Consider the following 21,305-nt stretch of genomic DNA (forward strand, 5'->3'; position numbering starts at 1 on the left):
AACCACTGGATGGGTTCAAACAGACAACCTTTTAGTTAGAAGCCTAGCACTTATTCACTATACTACCAGGGCTCCTTTTTTGTTATTACCTTCCATATATTCAGAGCACAGGGTCTAGCTATACTGAAAAGCCCTAATGCAGATTAATTGGGAACACAGGCTGTGGATTCAACTAGTTGAATACTTGGTTCCAGCAGTTACTATCTGTGTGACTTGATCAACTAACTTAGCTTCACCGAGCTCCTGTCTCCTCAACTCTAACAAACAGATGAACAATAGTCTCTATATCTCAAAGGACTGATGCAAAGGGAAACAAGGCATGTCAAGAGCCTAGAACATAGTAAAGACTCAAAAGCAGTTTGTTGTTGTTAGCTGTCATTGAGCTGGCCCCGGATTCATGGTGACCCAATGCATGATGGACCAAAATGCTCCATGGTCCAGTGCCATCCCCATGATCGGTTGCAGACTGGACCACTGTGATCCATAGGGTTTTTATTAGCTGGGTTTCAGAAGTAGATTACCAGGCCTTTCCCTAATCCATGTGAGTCTGGAAGTTCCGCTGAAACCTGTTAAGCATCATAGCAACATGCAAGCCTCCACAGCAGATGGGTGTTGGCTGTACATGAGGTGCACTGGCTGGAAATTGAACCGAGTCTCCTGCATGGAAGGCGAGAATTCTACCACTGAACTACCATACTGTTATGAATTACTTATCACTACTGCAGGACAGCCAAAAAGATGTACGTTAACAGGGACCGTTAGCCGACTTCTATGTGGCCATCCCCCTTCTCTATAGAGCCAACACCACATTTATTCTGTCCCACGCTTCTGACAACTTGAGTTGATTTCACCTTTTAAACGTCACTGCTCAAGCATGTGAGCTTTCTAGTTTCAAAATAGATGACTGGGCGATTATAAGCACAGAGCTCTGGAACCTGGAATACGAACCTCGATGATGCAAGGGAGATAACCTCAGACCCGTCTCCCACTTTAAGCAATGAACATGGGCTTGATTTATCGCTGAAAGACTCTGGAGACAGTCTTGGGCCTCTCCTTAATCTGGGAATCTTATTTCACTTTTTGGGTCTCAAAAATCATCAGTCGTCCACAGTGTCCGTGCCAGTTTGTCTGTCTCACTTGTAGTTATTTCAGGATTAAGAAGGAAGGTCACAAACCCCCATATCTCAGAGGAGATATCAGGTTCCTAGGGATCCAGGAAGGGATGCAATGATTCTTCCAAGTCATGAACAAACTCTTGATTTGTGGTCATATCCCAGGTGGGATGCGGTTTTAGTTATCTAGTGCTGCTATAACAGAAATACCACAAGTGGGTGGCTTTAAGAAACAGACATTTATCTTCTCACAGTTTAGGAAGCTAGAAGTCTGAATTCAGGGTGCCAGCTCCAGGGCAAGGGTTTCTCTGTCAGCTCTGGAGGAAGGTCCTTGTTTCTTTGAGCTTCTGCTCCTAGGTGATCTCTATGTGGCCTGGCATCTTTCTTCCCCCATCTCTGCTTACTCACTTACCTATTTAATCTCTTTTATAGTTCAAAAGAGACTGACTTAAGACAACCCTATACTAATCCTGTCTCATTAATATAACAAAGACAACCCATTGCCAAACAGAATTATAACCACAGGTATATAGGTCAGGATTCACAACACATATTTCTGGGGAACACAATTCAATCTGTAACAGACGCATAGCTTTGAGCCCCTCACAGATGTTTATCCAAGCTAATGTGTAACTCTCTTTGTCTCTGGGCTGTAGGTAAACTGCCTCCTGCCTCAGGCAACTCATTTCCACTAATCACATGGGCTTGCTTCTCAGACCAACTCTGATCCACTGGGAGCTGTTGGTCAGCGTACTCAAGAATAAGAAATCTCATGAGATCATCTTGGTAACTGTCCTAAGTAGGATAAAGGACTAGAAAACCAAATACATGCAATAACTCCAAGAAGGCTAAAGGGAACCACCATTCTATCTGTTGTTCTAAGCACTTCACCTCACATACTATGGACACGTTATCAGGAGGGATCAGTCCCTGGAGAAGGACCTCATGCTTGGTAAAGTAGAAGGTCAGTGAAGAAGAGGAAAACCTACATCGAGATGGACTGACACAGTGGCTGCAACAATGGGTTCAAGCATAACAACGATCATGAGGATGGCGCATGACCAGGCAGTGTTTCGTTCTGTTGTATGTAGGGTCACTCTGAGTTGGTATCAGCTCGACGACATAACGACAACAACATCTTCTTCACTTCTCACCACACACCTAAGAAGCAGGTGTTATGAATTGATTCGTGATCCCTCCTCCCCCTGCCCCCCCCCCCCAAAGATATGTTGAAGTCCTAATCTCTTTACCCGTGAATGTGACTGTTTGGAAATAGGGTCTCTGAAGATGTTATCAGCTAGGTTAACATGAGGTCATACTGGAGTAGGGTGGATCCTTATACTACATGACTGGTGTCTTTATAAAAGACGAGAAGATACACAGAGACAGGGAGGCAGACACCATGCGAGGCTATAGCTGCAAGCCAAGGAATGTCTGGAGCTGCCAAAAGCTAGGAGAGAGGCATGGAACACTTATTCCCACAAAGCCTCAAAAGGAATCAACACACCAACACTCTGATCTTGAACTCCCAGCCTCCAGAACTGTGAGACAATACCTTTCTGTTCTTATAAGCCACCCTGGTTTGTAGTATTTTGTTAGAACAGCCCTAAAAAACCAAAATAGTAGGTTCTCATTTAAAAGACAGGAAATAGAGTCTCAGAAAAGGAAGTTAATTTTCCCCAAGTCACACAGCTGGCAAGCATAGCATGAGATTTGATGTCAGGTCTTCTGACTCAAAGTCTAAAGCATCTTCTATTATACCATACGTCCAAAGAAGTCGATAAGAGGATCATGAAGTCCCAACCAAACTTCAGTTTCTTATCTTGATCTGAGTACAGACACATAAGGCCTTCTTTTTGAGTCTTTCAACATGGGTTGCTGTCTTAGAGCCAATATACTCCCAACCTCATCCAAATGTTTCTTTTCATATTCACCTCAACTCGAACTTGGTATTCTCCAACCTTGCCATCATAAATCTGCTGAGTCACTCTGTAGCTGCTGGATGGTGAATAATAACTAGGAGGGTATATTCAATCTGCGTGATCTATATGTTTAAGATAAAAATATGTACTGGGTTTTCTAGATGAGAGATATGCAAAAGCTTAACAAAAAATGAGATTAGTGAGTATGTGTGACACTTAGGTTCTCCCCCTTTGAAGTATATTTGCACTGAGTAAAACAGGCACCTGCAGACTAGTGTATTCCAGCAAAGATGGTGGCCCTGAAGGATGATGGGAAGAGCATACAACTATAACAAAGCTACAAGGGCACCAAAGTCACTCTACCACCACTACAATCCCAGCATACAATGGGAAAGAAACAATGGAATGGGATATCGATGGTCCATCTTCTTTTCTTTTATGTGCTTAAAAAAATTAAGTAACAACAACAGCAAAAAAAAAAAAAAAAAAGTAATAATTACCCTCTTGGGTATTTATTTTCCTTATTAGGAAAATCAAAGTGATATCATATAAATCCAGGGCTTGAGGGTTACAGAAACTAACTTCCATTCCCTGTCATCTTATCAGTTGCTATAGAGTTGTAATATGTTTTCCCTGCATGTGTAAGTACTCTGTTTGTGAGTGCTCGGGTGAGAAAATTTAATGAACAAAAGTAAGCCCAAAACCCCATAAACCCACTGCCATTGATTCCAACTTATGGTGACCCCATGTGTTACAGAGTAGAACTACATTCCGTGGGGTTCTCTTGGCTGTGATCTTTACGGAAGCAGGTCACTAGGCCTTTCTTCTGTGGCACCGCTCTGTGGTTTCAAACCATCATCTTTTCAGTCAATAGCCTAGTACAGACCGTTTGCGCCATGCAGAGGCCTAAAAATAAGCCCAGTATATCAAATGAAAACCTGGAGAACAAATCCCTGATTGCCTCCTCTTGTCCGTCATATCCCAGAATGCAGACAGGCCTGGCACCAAGGAGACACTTGTTAAATATTTGTCGATTTGAATCATGTAAGTGTACAGTTCCTCGGTAGTGTTGATGAATGGCCAAGGTGGGATGTACCTTAGTTAAACACCTGGGGCCAATCTGAGTAACTGAGTAACGCCCAGATGCTGGAGTGCGTCTTGCTGACGTTGTTTACCGATGAAGAGCCGTGTGAAGGGCAGGAAGTCTGTTCTGACAAGACAGCAGACAGTCCAGATGGCGGGAAAGGGAAGGAGGGAGTGCTTGCTAAGCATGATTAATCACAGTGGGGTTCTCTAACCCACCACAGTGGTTGTTGGCTGGGAGTGTTAGGATATTCATATTTCCCACATTAACACAGGGAAGGAATACTATTAGCTCGGGCCCCATTCACTCTAAGGAGAGGTCTCACTGGCTTCTTACCAACTGGGGTTTGGGGATGAGTAACGGTAGAAGAGAATAAAATATACTGGGCACTTTCAGCCTGCATCAGGCACCATCTAGGTATTTTACATACATTATATTCCATTTAATCTTACCAACATCCTTCCTATTATGATAATGATGTGGTGTAGTGGTTAAGAGCTCAGCTGCTAACCAAAAAGTCAGCAGCTCGAATCTACCAGCTACTCCCTGGAAACCCTATAGGGCAGTTCTACTCTGTCCTATAGGGTGGCTATGAGCGGGAACTGACTCAATGGGAACTGACTCAATGGCAATGGCTTTGGTCTGGTTTGGTATAATGCACCAAGGAGTCCCTGGGTTGCACAAACGGTTAAGAGCTCAGCTAGTAATGGAAAGGTGGGTGGTTTGAATTCACCCCAGGGCTTCAAACCAGTTAATTCTTGTTCAAACCCCTGCTGATAATTTGCATTTCTAACAAGTTCCCTGGTGATGCTAATGCTGCTGGTTAGGGACCAATTCCGAGAACCACTAGAAAAGCAGTGATTCTCAAAATTTACTATGGATAAGAATCACCTGGGGGATCTTATTAAAATGTGCATTCTGATTCAGTATACCTGGGAGTGGAAATGCAAATTCTCAGTAGGGGTTCAAACCCGAAGAAACCAGTTCGAAGCCCTGATTCACCCAGAGGTATCCTGGAAGAAAGACCTGGGAATCTAATTCAGAGATATCTCAGCCACTGAAAACTCTATGGAGAACAGTTCTACTCTGACACACTCGGGGTCACCATGAGTCAGAACTGACTCAGTGGCATCTGGTTTGGTTTTCCGTTTATAATGCCCCAGGCACTTTGCCTACACCACCTTATTCAATCTTCACTGAAACTCCAGGCATTATTATTCTTCTTTGCAGGTGAGGAGAGCTGGCTTCCCACAAGGGTAAAAAGGCTTCCATGGGGGCCTGGCCTATTCTCAGATCTTCCTTGGAGCCCCCATAGCATTTTCCCTCTCAGTGCTAACATGGACCACATGCCTTGTGTTAGAATTAATGGTTGGCACACAGGGCAGTCTCTGCCCCTGGGCTCCCAGCTTCTCCAGGGCAAGGACTGAAAGGTCTGAGAGTTGGGGTTTCTCCTAGAGTGCCTGTAACCATATTCCATAGCCTGCCACTTACTCTGATTAAACATTCAGCCAACCCTGGTCTGGGGGTGGCCTGGAGGCCTGAGACAATTTGAGAACATTGGGTGGGTGCCCAGAGGCCAGAGGAAAAGCTGGAAAAGGACAGAGGGTGCTGAAGATAAATGTCAACTATTTCACAGCCAGTTTCAGCCCAGACTGGGGACATGGGAGTTGTCCTGGTCTCAGCTGACCCTTTGTCCATCTGCCCCCTATCAGGCTAAGTTTAATGTGATAAATCTTTCACCCCTCTGTATGTCTGTTCACATGGCCTCTGCCTTAATCCAGTCATGTCACTGCCCTTCTGGACTCTAATAGCTTCTGACCTAAGCCCCATCTCCATCCTGTGTTGAATCTCTAACCCATCCCTTGTGAAGCTTGCCAAGTGCATTCCTTTCCCAGTTATGTGTTCCCACTGCCTTTGAGATCAAGCCCACAGGTCTTGGAGGTGGGGATGCACACTCCTGCCTCCGGTCTTCTCTCCAGCCTCCCATCTCCTCTCCTCATCGTCCCTCATATTCTACACTCTGTCAAACTCACCAGCCACCATTCTGATAGCATGCTCCATGCCCACCTGTCTTCATGTCTTTGCTCTTCCCGGTCAATTGTTTATCCTTCAAGGCCCAGCTCACATGCCCTGAAGATGCTGCAGCTGCTAATGGTGGTGGTAGACATCATGGTGGTAAAATATCTGTTGTTGTTAGGTGCTGTTGAGTTGGTTCCAGCTCACAGAGACTCAGTGTATATCAGAACAAAATGTTGCCCCGTCCTGTGCCATCCTCACAATCACTGCTATATTTGAGCCAACTGTTGCAGCCACTGTGTCAATCCATCCTGATCATCTTCCTCTTTTTTGCTGACTCTCTACCAAGGATGATGTCCTCTTCCAGGATTGGTCTCTTCTGATAACATGTCCAAAGTAAGCGAGACAAAGTCTCACCATCCTCGCTTCTAAGGAGCATTCTGGCTGTACTACTTCCAAGATACATTTGTTCATTCTTCTGGCAGTCGGTGGTATATTCAATATTCTTTGCCAATGCCATAATTCAAATACATCAATTCTTCTTCAGTCTTCCTTATTCATCGTCCGGCTTTCTCAAGCATATGAGGCAATTGAAAATACCATGGCTTGGGTCAGGCGCACCTTAGTCCTCAAGGTGACATATCCTGGGTGCTTAGTACATGCGTACCAGGCACTGGGCCGAGACTTCACACGACCTCATTAAAGCCTCACAACTACCCTATGAGATGAACACAGTGAGGTTAAACAGCTGGCTCAAGGACACAGAGCTAAGAGTAGTAGAACCAGCACTAAAATCCAGGTCTAACTCCATAGCCTACACTCTTCCCACTGACCCCTACTTTCCAGTATTCTCTGTTGGTCCCATTCCTCGTTCTAGCAGTTTTCATTGCTCCCTCACTGGTCTCCTTAGCAGTCTTCTGTTCCACGTTCTTCCTCCCATAATTTAGGATCTTGAGGACCGTGTCTTGATTTTCCTGGGCCTCAATGCCTTTTGCATAGTCTCTAGCAGACAATGAGCTCAATAAACACTTGCTAAATGGAATTTTACTGCCTTTCCTGTGCAGCCTCCCTGCAAGGCAAACCAAAGGAAGGATTTCCAGTTTCACTGCCCAGGAGAAGCTGCTTTGAAGGTTCTGGGACCGGAAAGATGTCACTAGGATGGGAAGGCAGGTGACGAGTAGTCCCTTCAGGGACCAATCAAGAAGGGCCTGAGGTATGCTTTCCTTCTCCCAAAGCACCCTTTTTTGTTCCCTTTAACTTTTCCTTCCCTGTAGAATGCTAGGGGAGTGCTGGTGGTGCAGTGGTTAAGTGCTTGGTTGCTAACTGAAAGGTAAATGGTTTGAACTCACCAGCCGCTACTCGGGAGAAAGATGTGACAATCTGCTTCTGTAAAGATTACAGCACTGGAAACCCTACGGAGCAGTTGTACTGTGTCCTATAGGGTCACTATGAGTTGGAATCCATTCGATGGCAACAGGTTTGGTTGTTTTTTTCTTAGAATGCTATGGGCAGGGGGAGGTAGAAGAGGACACAAATCTCAAACCAAGCATGGAAATTTCCAAAAAGTCAGGGCTCTAAACCCAGTTTCCTGAGAAGACAAGTCACCCCTTTTTTCATCTCTTGCCCATAAACTACTAGGCTAACATTTGCTATTAGACATGAGTGGTGGTCTGAGCTGCCATGTCTGAGCTGCACCACACTTCATTTTTCCACATGCCTGTTCTGTCAATCTTGTTTTAATCCTGCTCTCTGCCTGCTAAATCCATCCTCACCAACAGTGGCTTGGGTGCTAGGGTAGGCTGGGGAACGTGGGAGACTTCCTCCTCATTCAGGGTGTTTTTAACTCAATTGTTCTTTCTCCTCTGATAAAACTACCTATCCAGCTGCCGATAAGGGCTGATAGATTTCCCACACTCAGTAATCAAGTAGGCTTAGCATGAATGGAAGAAGAGTTAGAAAATTGATGCCTCAGGGACAACTGACATTGGTAGTCAGAGCCATCAATCAACCTCCCACCCCAGCGTCAGGTGAAATCACAACCATGAGAGGAAATTAATCCTCCCCACCCCCATGACTGTCTGTGCTTTCTTACCCTACCCAGACAGCTGCTTGTGAAAACAGGTCAGTGTATTTGCCTGGGATACTTAACACCAAGGAAAATATCGAACACGGAAAAATATTTATGGTTTCTGTGAAGTCATGCACCATTAAGACCTGTCAGTGAGGAAACACTGAGGTGAGCAGAGTGGATTGGAGAGACCCCTAGACTGGGATCTGGCCTACCCTGTCACTAACCTCTTGGGATACTCTGGGCCTCTAATGCCATCTTGGAGCCTCATTTGTATTTTTAAAGTGTGTGTGCTAAGACGTGGGTGGCATATTAGGAGTGAGGCATTGGTGGCTCATGGAATTCTCACCTTCCATACGGGAGACCTGGGTTTGATTCCGGCCAAGGCACCTTATGCAAAGTCACCAGCCATCTGTCAGTGGAGACTTGTGTATTGAACAGGTCACTGAATAAGGTTTTAGCAGAGCTTTCAGACTAAGAAGGACTAGGAAGAAAGACCTGGTATATTTACTTCCAAAAATCAGCCAATGAAAGCCCTGTGGATCACAGTGGTCCGATCCTCAACAGATGACAGGGATGAGCAGGACTGGGCAGTGTTTCATTCTGTTGAGCATGGGGCTGTCATGAGTTGGGAGCCAACTAGAAAGCAGCTAACAACAACAGTGCATTAGGGGCAAGTGACGTACCCAAGGCCCCAAAGATCTGTGTGCCTACAGATCTGAGTCAGTCCCTTTCCAGGACAGTGCAGTCTTCCTAATGCTACTACGACCATCCCAGTGACCGGCTGGCAACCTGAGATTTTCAAATCTTTCAAGCCTAGATAGTTTCACTCAGATGGGCCTGAGAGGCTACCCTTTTCAAATCCACAGAGATGCCTGCCACACTCTGTGAGGACTTGCCATGACCCAGCGCCTTTCAGGGCAGCCTTGCCTGAAGTCATTTATCTTGGCTTCTGAAGTGCATTTTGGATCAAGGAGTCTTTTGGCTTCCTCTCCTATCAGTTTGCCAGGAACAACAGCCTGTCAAGGTCTCTCCAGGTCTGGCCCTGGAACGACCATGGGAAACGTTCACCAGATAAGAAAGAGTCTTTCATGCTATCAATGCACTCTTTTTGATGCACGGTGCTGCTTTCTGTGTTCTGTGTTCTGTGCTGACTTGGTGAGAAACACCTCACACATTTGTCCCATCACTGTTGGAGGAAGAGAGGGCAAGGGGCATCTCCATGTTCCACTACCCTACACAGCAAATGGCCCCTTTTATTCTGAGCTGTTCCTTTTCCTGTGTTGTCAATGTTGAGCTCACCGGGATAGAGGTGGTCCAAAGGTCTGGAATAGTCAAAGAGTACAAGGCAAGACCCAGGAGGGGAAAGGCTGAGTGGCCAGGGCCTTAAGTTCAAGGGGGCTTCAATCTTAGGCATGTATTTATTTAGAGGTATACCATGTTTAAGGTCAGAGGCAACATTCATTCAGCAGACATCTATTGACTACATACAATGGGACAGGCACTGTGGTAGCCAATGAAGATACGTGAATGTTCAAGACAGTCTTGACCCTAACCTTTTAGAGCTTGCAAAAGGTATGGGCTTTGTTCTCTCCTAATTAGTGTGCAGAAACAGTCAACAGAAATATTTTATATGGGTGTCTTTCTGATGTGTGCGTGTATGTAATTATGTGTATGTGAGTAAAAGAGTGTGTGTGTGTGTGTGTGTGTGTGTAACATTTTCAAACACTTTGACTTTTAAACGCTATGGCTATGGCTAGAAGTCACAAAAACAGGAAGCACCCATCAAGGGGTAAGGCTGGCTCTTGGGATAACATTTTGTCCCCTAAGTTTTAGGCTAAAGCCCCAGAAAGAAGTCCAGACTGGTCCAGCAAGCTTCACGGCACGATCACATCTCCCTATTTTCATAATGAGCAGCACCGACATGTGTAGCATCTCACTTAGACTCCAGCAGGAAGAGAAACATCACTTCATTTTTACATTGAGTAGGTGGACTCCTTCCTGTTTTTTCTGAGTAGATGACTATGTACCTAAGGCATCCAGCTGCCTGGGCAGTAAATTCCGATGTAACAGAAGGAATCAGTCACACCAAAAGAGTTAATATTTAGTTTTTGCTATTCAAAAAAACAAACAAAAAAAGGATTTCATAGCATAATAATAACCTCAAGAAACAACAGCATAAACAGATTTTTGCTTAAGAGGATCTGTTAATTTCCTTCAGTTTCCATTTATATCCAAGACTCTAGCAGGTCAGAGCATTTTCCTATAGTGTAGTGAGGAGATCCCTTTTGCTGCAACCATGAGGCTTGTTGCTTTATGGTGGGAAGGAGATCTAATGAAGGAGGGCTCAAAGAAAGGTCTACCTCTTCCCAGCCCGAGGGAATGATGGGAAGGAAGAGGAGGCAGGAGAAGGAGATGCATTAGATAAGTGCAGTAGAGAAGGGTTTTATTTCTGCTGTCCTTTTGGGGGTTTTAGGAGGCCTTGCAGGTCAACCCAGGACACAGTCATAGACAGCAACATGAAATCTGGAGTACTGCCATAAGGGAGAAAGAGATCTTGAGGTTTACTTTTCCTGAGCCTCCTTGTTTCCCAGGTGGCATGGATGGGACCCTCACTGGCTGGCAAGACCACAAGAGGACAATGGGTGGTGGGGGAGGTGGCTCTGCATGGAGGGCTATGAGCCAATGACCTGGGCCAGGACTGATGGGTGACCCACCGGACCACAAGAGTATGGCCAGTGGGCATTCAGAAGAGGCCAAGGAAGGGCAGAAGCAGCCCCAGGGTCTCATCATGTAAAGCGATAGAGATAGACAGACACGAACCAGAATATAAATTACCTTAGCTATAGTTTTTTTTTTTTTTAAATAGATTTGAGCCACTAATACTAGTAGGGTAGGCAGCAACCATGCAAATAAGGGACATTGCCCTTGCAGCGGATTGGATCAGTTTTGTTTTTTTTAAAAATTTTTATTGTGCTTTAAAGTGAAAGTTTATGAATCATGTCAGTCTCTCATACAAAAATTTATATACACCTTGCTATATACTCCTAGTTGCTCTCCCCCTAATGAGACAGCATGTTTTCTCTCTCCACTCTGTGTTTTCGTGTCCATTTGGCCAGCTTCTAACCCACTCTGCCCTCTCATCTCCCCTCCAGACAGGAGCTGCCCACAGAGTCCCATGTGTCTACTTGATCCAAGAAGCTCACTCCTCACCAGTGTCATTTTCTATCCCATAGTCCATTTCAATCCCTGTCTGAACAGTTGGCTTCGGGAATGGTTCCTATCCTGGGCTAACAGAAGATCTGGGGGCCATGACCTCTGGGGTCCTTCTAGTCTCAGTCAGGCCATTAAGTCTGGTCTTTTTATGAGAATTTGGGGTCTGCATCCCACTGCTCTCCTGCTCCCTCAGGGGTTCTCTGTTGTGTTCCCTGTCAGGGCAGTCATTGGTTGTACCTGGGCATCATCTAGTTCTTCTCGTCTCAGGCTGATGTAGTCTCTGGTTTATGTGGCCCTTTCTGGATCACTTTTATGCAGCCTTTCTCGCCATGGTCTTAAAACTCCTACCAAATTATTGGGTGGGGCTATGCAAATAAGGTGCTTGTGGCCCACAAAGGGGATTGAACAGCGTGTTAACAAAGCAAAAAAGGTGCATAGAACACTTGTAGGGGTGGGATCATGCAAATAAGGTATATGGAACCCTAATGAGTAAACTGGTCAGTTTTACCATCCTGCTAGGCTTAAAATGCACCATCCCAGAGGTGGAAAGGGGGACCTCACTACCATCAAGAAAGAAGAGCTAGGAGTAGAGCACATCCTTTGGGATCCTTGGGCTGAGAACCTCTTAGGCTCAGGAGACAGAGAGAGAGCGCTAGTGGGATGCTTCTGGGCACTTATCAGGTGAAGCTAAAAAGCTTTCATAACAGTTGCCTGAGCAGGGTAGAGGTCAAACTCTGCCTGAGAGGCAGAGATGGAGGGGGAAAGGATGGGGGGAGAGGGGGAAGAGAACAAAGAGTCTGCCTGTGGGCACAGCTGAGAAGTTGTCTGGACTGAAAAACTGTACCCTGAGTCATTCCTAATCCTGAATTATAACCTGTTACTTGTCTAATAAACCCCTTAACTGTGAGTGTGGTCTGTGAGGTTTGTGTGGCCATTGCAATGAATTACCAAGCCTGGCAGAGAAGCAGAGAGTGCTGTGGGAGGGACAGCTGGTGTCAGAAATGGTAAAAAGTTTGGAGGATGGAGGTGTGTCTGGCCTCCACCTCACAGCCACCAGCCTTGGGCCCTCAATGCTGATAGTGATTCTCCTTCCTCCTTGTGAAGTTGGAGGAGAAGGCACCATGCCCTGATGCCATGTTTTACAGCCACGGAGACCAGAGGGCACTGTACTCGCGACCTTGAGTTTCCTCCTTGCCGTGAGTGATGCAAGCAATCTTCTCCCTCTCTACACCAGGTGTCATCTTGTAAGGAAAACTGAGAGGGAATGCAAGACTGAGAGTCTGGGGTCTCCTATCTAGAGCAGGGTTTCTCAACCCTGGGACTACTGACATATTGAGCTGGATAACTCATTGTTGTGGGGGACTGTCCTGCACTCTATAGGGTGCTTGGCTTCTACACAGTAGTACTCCACGCCCTCAATTTTCACAACCAAAAATGTCTCCAGACATTGCCAAATGTCCTCTGGGGGCAAAATTGCTGCTGGTGGAGAACCACTGATCTAGTACCAAAACCACCATCTTCCCCACATGTCTGTCTTCTAATCTGCTCTTTTTTATAGTTCAGAAATGATTAGATTTAGAACACACCCTGCACTGGTATGTCCTCATTTACAAAGAAAACCTCATTTCTAAACAGGATTACATCCACAGGTATTGTCATTGTTCTATGCCAGCAAGTTGATTTTGACTCATAGCAATGTCATGTGACAGAGTAGAACTGCACCATAGAGTCTCCTAGGCTGTAATCTTTACAGGGGCAGATCTCCAGTTCTTTTCTCCTGCAGAGGCACTGGGCGGGTTCAAACCACCGACCTTTTAGTTAGCACCCAAATGCTTAACCACTGTGCCACCAGGGCTCCTTCGCCACAGGTACAGGGGTTAGGATTCCAATACATATTTGGGGGGGGGGGGACACAATTCAGTCCACAACAGTAGCCTCTGCCAACTGTAGAACTATGAATTAAAGAAAAAGTCTCCTCTTAAATGGCAAAGTAAGGCCCAGTGGAATATCAGGTGTGATTATACACTTTTTGTTTGTTGTAACTGTGAACGTGTTATGGAATCTTGGTGTCCTTAGGCCTCAAGTGTAGGGCAGGTCCAAACTTGTCACAAAGGTCTCCCACTATTCTGACCTTCAGGAGGTCTCGTGAACTCCCACTGAAATGGCTTATATCATTTCCTAGCCCTGTACTGCACCCGGAAACCCTGGTAGTGTAGTGGCTACAGCTGCTAACCAAAAGGTAGGCAGTTGGAATCCATTAGGAGCTCCTTGGAAACTCCACGGGGCAGTACTACTCTGTCCTACTAGGCTCGCTATGAGTCGGAATCATCTTGGTGGCAATGGGTTTGGTTTTGGTTTTGGGTACTACACCTTCTCTTCACCCCAATATGGACTCTTAAAGGCAGGAAAGTCATGGTCCCTCCCTCACGCACATTAGTTAAATATTGACTAAGAATCTGCTCTGCACTGGGCATTGTGCAAAGCGCTTTGACACAAAGAAGAGTAAACAAAAGATGTCCACAGATAAATGAGCATCAAAATAATAATTCTGATGTTGTGAGATCAATGCTACTACAAAGTAGACATTAAGTACCATGAAAGCCCAGAAGAAGGAGCCAAGACCTGTGCTTGAATGGAATCAAGGAAGGCTTCAGAGAGGAGGTGACTAGCAGGCAATGATGGAAAAGGCAATCTAAACACAGGGTACTGTACATGCAAACAGTACAGAAATATCAAACACTCTGACATATTTATGGAGCTACAAGTAGTTCAGCAGGGATGGCTTCCTCAGCTTCTAAGGAAGCCTGGGGCTCAGTCTCCTATGATGTACATAACACACGTAGTATCTGCTAATGGAGTAATCCCTGCCACCTGACAGACATGATCTGGCCATCAAAAAGCCAACAGTGAAAAACAGCTGGCTCATCAGCCAGGCTGCTTCTAAAAGACAAGCAAACTGCTACAACTTCTGCTTCCTTAGCCCCAGGTACCACCAGCTGGGGATCAGAAACCAATACAATGATTCTTAGAGCTAAAAGTCATCGAAATCACAGCATCGCATCCTACACTGGCCACTAGATGGAGTCAGGCACTGCAGCAGAAAGACACCGCAGGTTAGGGTGATTTTCTCCAAGCGTCCTGTAAACGGGAAACCCTGGCGGCGTAGTGGTTAAGAGCTAAGGGTGTTAACCAAGGGGTCGGCAGTTCAAATCCACCAGGCGCTCCTTGGAAACTCTATGGGGCAGTTCTACTCCGTTCTATAGGGTCGCTATGAGTTGGAATCGACTCGATGGGACTAGGTTTGGTTTTTTTTGGGGGGGGGGGGTCCTGTAAACAGAATTACTGGGTTTCACAGTTGGAGATAGCAAATTATATAAACCCAAGGTCTTGTGGAGTTAGGCACCAAGAATAGATCATTCGTTCACAAAATATTTATTAAATACCATGCTAGTCCCGGGACTTAGAAAAATAATAGGCACTGTCTGCCTTCGAGGAGCTCTGAGTTTAGTGGACACACACGTACACGCATGAGTGTGGACATTTCTCGAACAACCCTGCCTCTTTGCCAGGTACTTGTCATGCTCTATCTCTAATCCTCAAAGGTTAAGGGCTCGCTCCAGTTCATTGGGCTGAGCCACCATGTTCTTTTCCAACAGCATCCACCTCCTATCAGACACTCCAACAAGTAAAATGAAAGGGTTACAAAAATAAAAAGAATGACCCAGTCCCACACAATATAGTTCATAAAGTTATATTATACATCCCAGTTTGGAGAGTAGTGCTTGAGATCTTAAAAGCTTGCGAGCAACCACCTAAGATACAACTATTGGCCTCCACTTACCCAGAATAAAGAGAAAGAACACCAAAGACTCAAAGAAAAAACTAGACTACAGGAATAATAGTCTACACGAACCACGGCCTCACCTCCTTTGAGACTAGAAGAACTAGATGGTGGCCATTCTAGTCAGGGCCACAGTAGATGGACCCTGATGGAATGGGAGAAAAATGTGGAACAGAACCTCAAATTCTTAAAAAAAAGGGACAACCAGAAACAGACTTACTGGACCAGCTGAGACTAGACGACTCCCTGAGACTATTGCCCTGAGATACTCTTTAAATTCTGAACTCAAACTAGCCCCTGAGGTTACCTTTTAGCTATATAACAAGTGGCTCACAAATTAAAGAATATCACCCATGAGCTCTGTGCTCTTTTAAAAACTCACCTATATGGTCAACAATGACTTTAAAACAAAGATGACAATGTAAGGGGGGAGGGAACCAATATTAATGGGAACGGAACAACAAGAACAGAAATGAGAATGTTCATGCACTGTGAAGAATGTAACCAATGTCACTGCTGAATGGAAACATAAACTGTTGTATAAACCTGCACAGAAAACACAACATTATTTAACAAAAAAAAATGAAAGAGTTACATGTAGCGTTAGGGGTGAACCAAGGGCACCAGGAGCACAGGAGACAAAACTCACCCTGACTGGGAGAGTCCAGGGCATCACGGGGTGGTGGTTTTAGGATCTGTCAGAGGGCATGACCAGTTGCCACCGAGTCAGCTCCAATGCACGGTGACCCCATGTGTGTCAGAGTAGAATTGTGCTCTGTAGGGTTTTCAAAGGTTGATTCTTCAACACAGGTCACCCGGCCTCTCTTCCAAGGTACCTCTGATGGACTCAAACGTTTGATCTTTCAGTTAACAGCCAAGCCTGTTAACCATTTGCACTACCTGGGTATTCTCAAAAGAGAAGGGATTTCCAGGCAGAAGGAAGCAGCATTTCTGGAGCTTTGCAGAGACCTAGAAACAGCCTTTGGGAAATAGCAAGGAGCCTAAAGCAGTGGCAAATGTGGGGGATGTGAGAGGAGATGGGGCCAGGGGTACGGTAGGGAAGGCAGATGAAGAGAGGATTGTAAAGAGCCTTCCCCATTCAGTTAAGGAGTTTAGACTGGTTCCCAAAGGCAATGGGGAGTATCAAAGGTACTTGGGGAGAAACTGCTGATGTCCTCGCAGGGAAGATTATACAATTCAGTGCCTCCTTTCAAAGAAAAAAAAAGGCTTCCAAACATACGGATGCTAAGTCTGTTGCTTTAATTTTACTCTGTACCATATGGCTCTCTGAATTTCTAGAACATGAAATAGAATATCAGTAGATGGATTGACTTCACAGATCAAAAATTAGTGAAAGACATCTTCATCTGTTATTTTAAATTCTTTTCCACTTAGTCAATGCCCAATTTATCAACCTAATAAAAGGAAGTGGTGAGATCAGGTGACAACCAGTAAGGTGCTTAGAACATGCCTGATACAAACCAAATACAATACAAGGTTTGACAAACACACACCCCAAAACAAAGACTCCTGATCAAAAGGGGGAAAATGCAGAATTTCAAATTCTCCCCCATGGTATCCAGACTTTCTGGAGTCATCGAGGCTAGATGAACCCCTGAAACCATTGCTCTGAGATAATCTTTAAATCTCAAGCATTAAATTAAAAATAGCCCCTAAGTCTTTAAACCAAACAATAGTTTAGCTTAACTAGTAAAGAACGCTTGCCTTGAGCATTGTGCTTTTTTGAGAACTACACAGATGGAATCAAATTGACAACACCAACTCGAAAGATTAGACTGGAAACTTAGGGGGCAGAGAGTTTACGTTAACGGTGAAGGAACAATTCAAAAAAGGAGGGTGAGAATGGCTGCACAGCTCAAAGAATGTCATCCATGTCACATGGAGAAACTGTTGTACTGGTGTATGTTCTGCTGAGTATATTCTCAGCAACAAAATCAAAATAAATTAAAATGAAGTGAAACTACCAAGAAGAAGAAGAAAAAAAAGCATTTGTCATTAGGTTCTTAGCTAAACTCCGAGCTAATAAACAAATTTTAGCCCCACCTTCCCTAGAATTGAAAGTTACACAAAACACACACATCCAGTGAAGAAAACAAAGTAGAAAAAAAATTTTTTTTTTTTTTTTTTGGTACCCAAAAAAGACGACTAAGCCAAGGCACCGCGCTATTTTAAAAACAAAGGTTATAGGGTTTTCAGAAATCAGAATTTCTCTCTCAGACTTTTAAAATAAACTTGCTGTAAATTTTAACGAGACTTTTTCTCAAAGAGCCTCTGTGTGGACTTGTACGTTACTCATACATCAAGGCTGTGTTTTCACCAAGTCAAACAAAGATTTGGATGAAAACTTTAATCATCTCATTGTTTCTGAGTACCTGGATGTTTGCGGGTGACAAATATTTGCAATTAGATTTTTCTTTAAGATTGTATCTGATAATGACATATATCTGATAAACACACAAAATCTAATTGCAAAAATTTTAAAACTATGTTAATTGTTGTGCTTCAAGGTTTAGGGAAATCAAATGACATGCTTATGGGGCAGTTCTACTCTGTCCTATAGGGTCGCTACGAGTGGGAGTTGACTCTATGGAAATGTGTTTGGTTTTCTGGTTTAACGCCACATATGGAGCCCTGGTGGTGCAAGGGTTAAGTACTTGGATGCTAACCGAAATGTAGGCAGTTTGAACCCACGCAGTGGTTCTGTTCTTTTAACTATTACAGGCTTGGAAACCCTATGGGACAGTTCTACTCTGTCACATGTTGTCATGATGAGTCAAAGCCAACTTGGACAGCACCTAACAACGTCACAGAGCTAGCAAGTGGGAGAGCTGGGTTTAAGCCCTGGTCTGTCTGATATGTCAACTTGCTTTCTTTCCACTGTATCAATTGTCTCAACGACGATTTATTTCTTAGATTCTGAAGTGTAGAGTAAAATACCAATCCTTAAATATCTATAACATTGTCATTTCAATATGGGGGGAAAAATGAATAGAAAATTAATTGACTTGCCCAGAACTCAGCATTCAGAAAGGCAAACTGGCCTCAAAGCAGAAACTCACATGCCTTTCCAGAGCGTAAACTTACGCGTTCTAGAATGCTGCACCTCGGAGGAGTATAAAAACCCATCTGGTTAACTCTCCTCATTTTGCAGATACATTCCTGTATTAAGAGGAAAGGAGGAAGAAAAACCCAGACGAGACTTCTCCAATTTCAGTAATTGGGTGCTTTGCTTACTCTTAGCACTCTTATCTACACTTGTCCTAAGCACTATCTCATATGCTAAAAGTGTAAGCTTCACAAAGCAGAACCTGAAATGTAAACACTCGTGCTTTTAGCAAAGGTAATGACTCTGGTTTGGGTAAAGAAACCAGGATTTTCTCACTATGACATCACTCCTCTCCAGTTTAGAATGTGTCAATATCTCCACCTTGTGGAAACTGTCAGTACTACATCAAAATAAATTTACTAACCTTTTATTAAGGAAACCCTGGTGGCATAGTGGTTAAGTGCTTCGGCTGCTAACCAAAAGGTCGGCAGTTCAAATCCATCAGTCACTCCTTGGAAACCCAATTGGCAGTTCTACTCTGTCCTTTAGGGTCATTAGGAGCCAGAATCGACTTGACTGCAATGGGTTTGGTTTGGGTTTTTTTATGTTTAAAGGGGCCCTGGTGATGCAGTGGTTAAGAGCTTGACTGCTAACCAAAAGGTCGGCAGTTCAAATCCACCAGCAGCTCTTTGGAAACCCTATGGGGGCAGTTCTACTCTGTCCTAGAGGGTCGCTATGAGACAGAATCGACTCGGCAGCAACAGGTTTTTTATGTTTAAAAGCCTCGTCTGACAATAAACTCTATATTACAGGGCACAGAACCCTCAAGAAATAAGCATGACTTTTTGGTAGTATATTACGATGGTAATTGATAATGATCACCTTGAGGCATGCTGGATACCAAAAGTCTTCTAAATAATAATAAGGTTAAATGATGTGCTTTTTAATTTTAGCAATAGGTATACGTTACTGTTTCCCACGTTTACAGAAAGCTAGAAATAAATACAAGACGATGCTTCAAATTAACTAGATCATCTAATGTGCCAATTAACTTTCCCAGTCATTCCAGAGAGCAGAAATGTGTTATATTCTGAGAGTTTGATGGTTTCTGCCTTCAAAATAAAATCGACAGGCAGAAAGCCAAAGCACCTCTACGCTCAGGCTTTTAAGTAAATAAAAGAACACTTCTAGCCAGACAGGTACCCACTGCTGCTCATGACCGTCGAGTCGATTCCGAATTATAGCGAGTCTATAGGACAGAGCAGAACTGTCCCAAAGCGTTTCCAAGGAGTGGCTGGTAGATTCAAGCTGCTGACCTTTTGGTTAGCAGCTGGGTTCTTAACCACTGTGCCACCAGGGCTCCTAGCCAGACAAGCAGAACAAAGCAAAAAGGGAGTTCATTTTGAAATACAAATTCTAGCAGTTGTACTATTTCAAGGCCTCAATAAAACATTGGCCACACTGGTGCAGCATGGTGGCTGAGCAACATGGTGTCTGGAGGCACAGCCCCTGGACTCTGCCCCTTAATGGCTGCAGGGACTGTGACCAAGTTGTTTATCCTTCCTGGGCCTTGGTTTTCTCATCTGTAAAACAGGGATTATGATACTATCTATCTCAAGGGATTGCTGTGAGGATTAAACAATAGATGCAAGCACCTAGCATAGTGCTTGGCACATAGTAGGAGAGTTAGCTATTATTAAAATTACGAAAATATTAACACATCCATGAGGTGCTTGATCACTATTTTCATGGAAATGAGTGGCATGATTATTCTACCCTATTTTGATTATCTGTAATTTGATTGCTAGAATGTTCTAGGTAGAAAAGATCCTGGAGAACTTTGAGGCAGCTCACTTAACAGGTAAGTAAGTCTCAGGCCAGTGAAGTAAAGAAACATCCCTAAAGTTACATGCTGATATGCAAGCGGAGCTAACAAACAAGAAGCCAGGCCTCATGGTACACAAAATCAGGGCCTGCTCCATCTACAGCGTTCCTCAGACATCATCTCATCCCTCCCCTGAGCTTTACATATGAACAAACCGTGAAACAGGGAAGTTCATTCATTGATCCATGCATTCATTCATTCAGCAATACTTACAGGCTATTATGTACAATCACCACCCATCTGTCAATTTGTCCTACTGTGGTGACTTGCATGTTGCTATGATATTAGAAGCTATGCCACTGGTATTTCAAATACCAGCAGGGTCAGCCATAATGGACAGAGTTTCCAAACTAGGACAAACTACTTTCAAAAATAAGCCAATGAAAACCCTATGGATTATAAGAGAATATTGTCTGATATAGTGCTAGAAGATGAGCCCTTTATGTGGGAAACCAAACCAAACTAAACCCATTTCCATCGTGTCAATTCCATCTCATAGCGAACCTATAGGACAGAGTCGATCTGCCCCAAAAGTTTTCCAAGGAGTGGCTGGTGGATTCGGTACTCAGAATACACAGTGGTTGCCACAATGGACTTGAACATAGCAATGATTATGAAGATGGCATAGGACTGGGCAACATTTTGTTCTGTTGTATGTGGAGTTGCCGTGAGTTGGAGTCAACTCGACAGCAACCAACAACATTATGCACAGATCACTGAGATAGGCACTGGAGATTCATGAGCAATGAATAAGGCAGATGGTGTCCCTGGACTCATGGCACTTATTGTAGTGGGGGGGGGGCGGCAATAAAACATAAACAAATAACCAGGATAAATTCAAATAGTGACAAAGCTTCCAAAGGAGAATAAGACAGGGTAATGTGTTGGAGATGACTGGGTAGGGGCAGGACACACAAACTACTTCAGGTTGAATGGTCAAGGGGGGCCTTTCTGAAGATGTGACAACTGAGCAGCAAGAAGGAACCAGCCATGCAGAGATCTGAGAAAAGAGGATCCAGTCCGAGAACCAGAAAGTGCATAGGCTGTGAAATATAGGAGAACTTGACAAGACTGAGGAGCAGAAAAGATGGCTG

The 21,305-nt window shown here is 44.3% G+C and overlaps 1 protein-coding gene across 4 annotated transcripts in view; it reads right to left on the reverse strand.

The window, feature by feature from the left end:
- NAV2 (neuron navigator 2) overlaps positions 1–21,305 on the reverse strand; it is a 459,088-nt gene that overhangs the window by 158,849 nt on the left and 278,934 nt on the right. The window lies entirely within an intron of this gene.

The sequence above is a fragment of the Loxodonta africana genome, chromosome 7 (genome assembly GCF_030014295.1).
Source record: "Loxodonta africana isolate mLoxAfr1 chromosome 7, mLoxAfr1.hap2, whole genome shotgun sequence".
In the NCBI taxonomy this organism is placed as follows: Eukaryota; Metazoa; Chordata; class Mammalia; order Proboscidea; family Elephantidae; genus Loxodonta; species Loxodonta africana.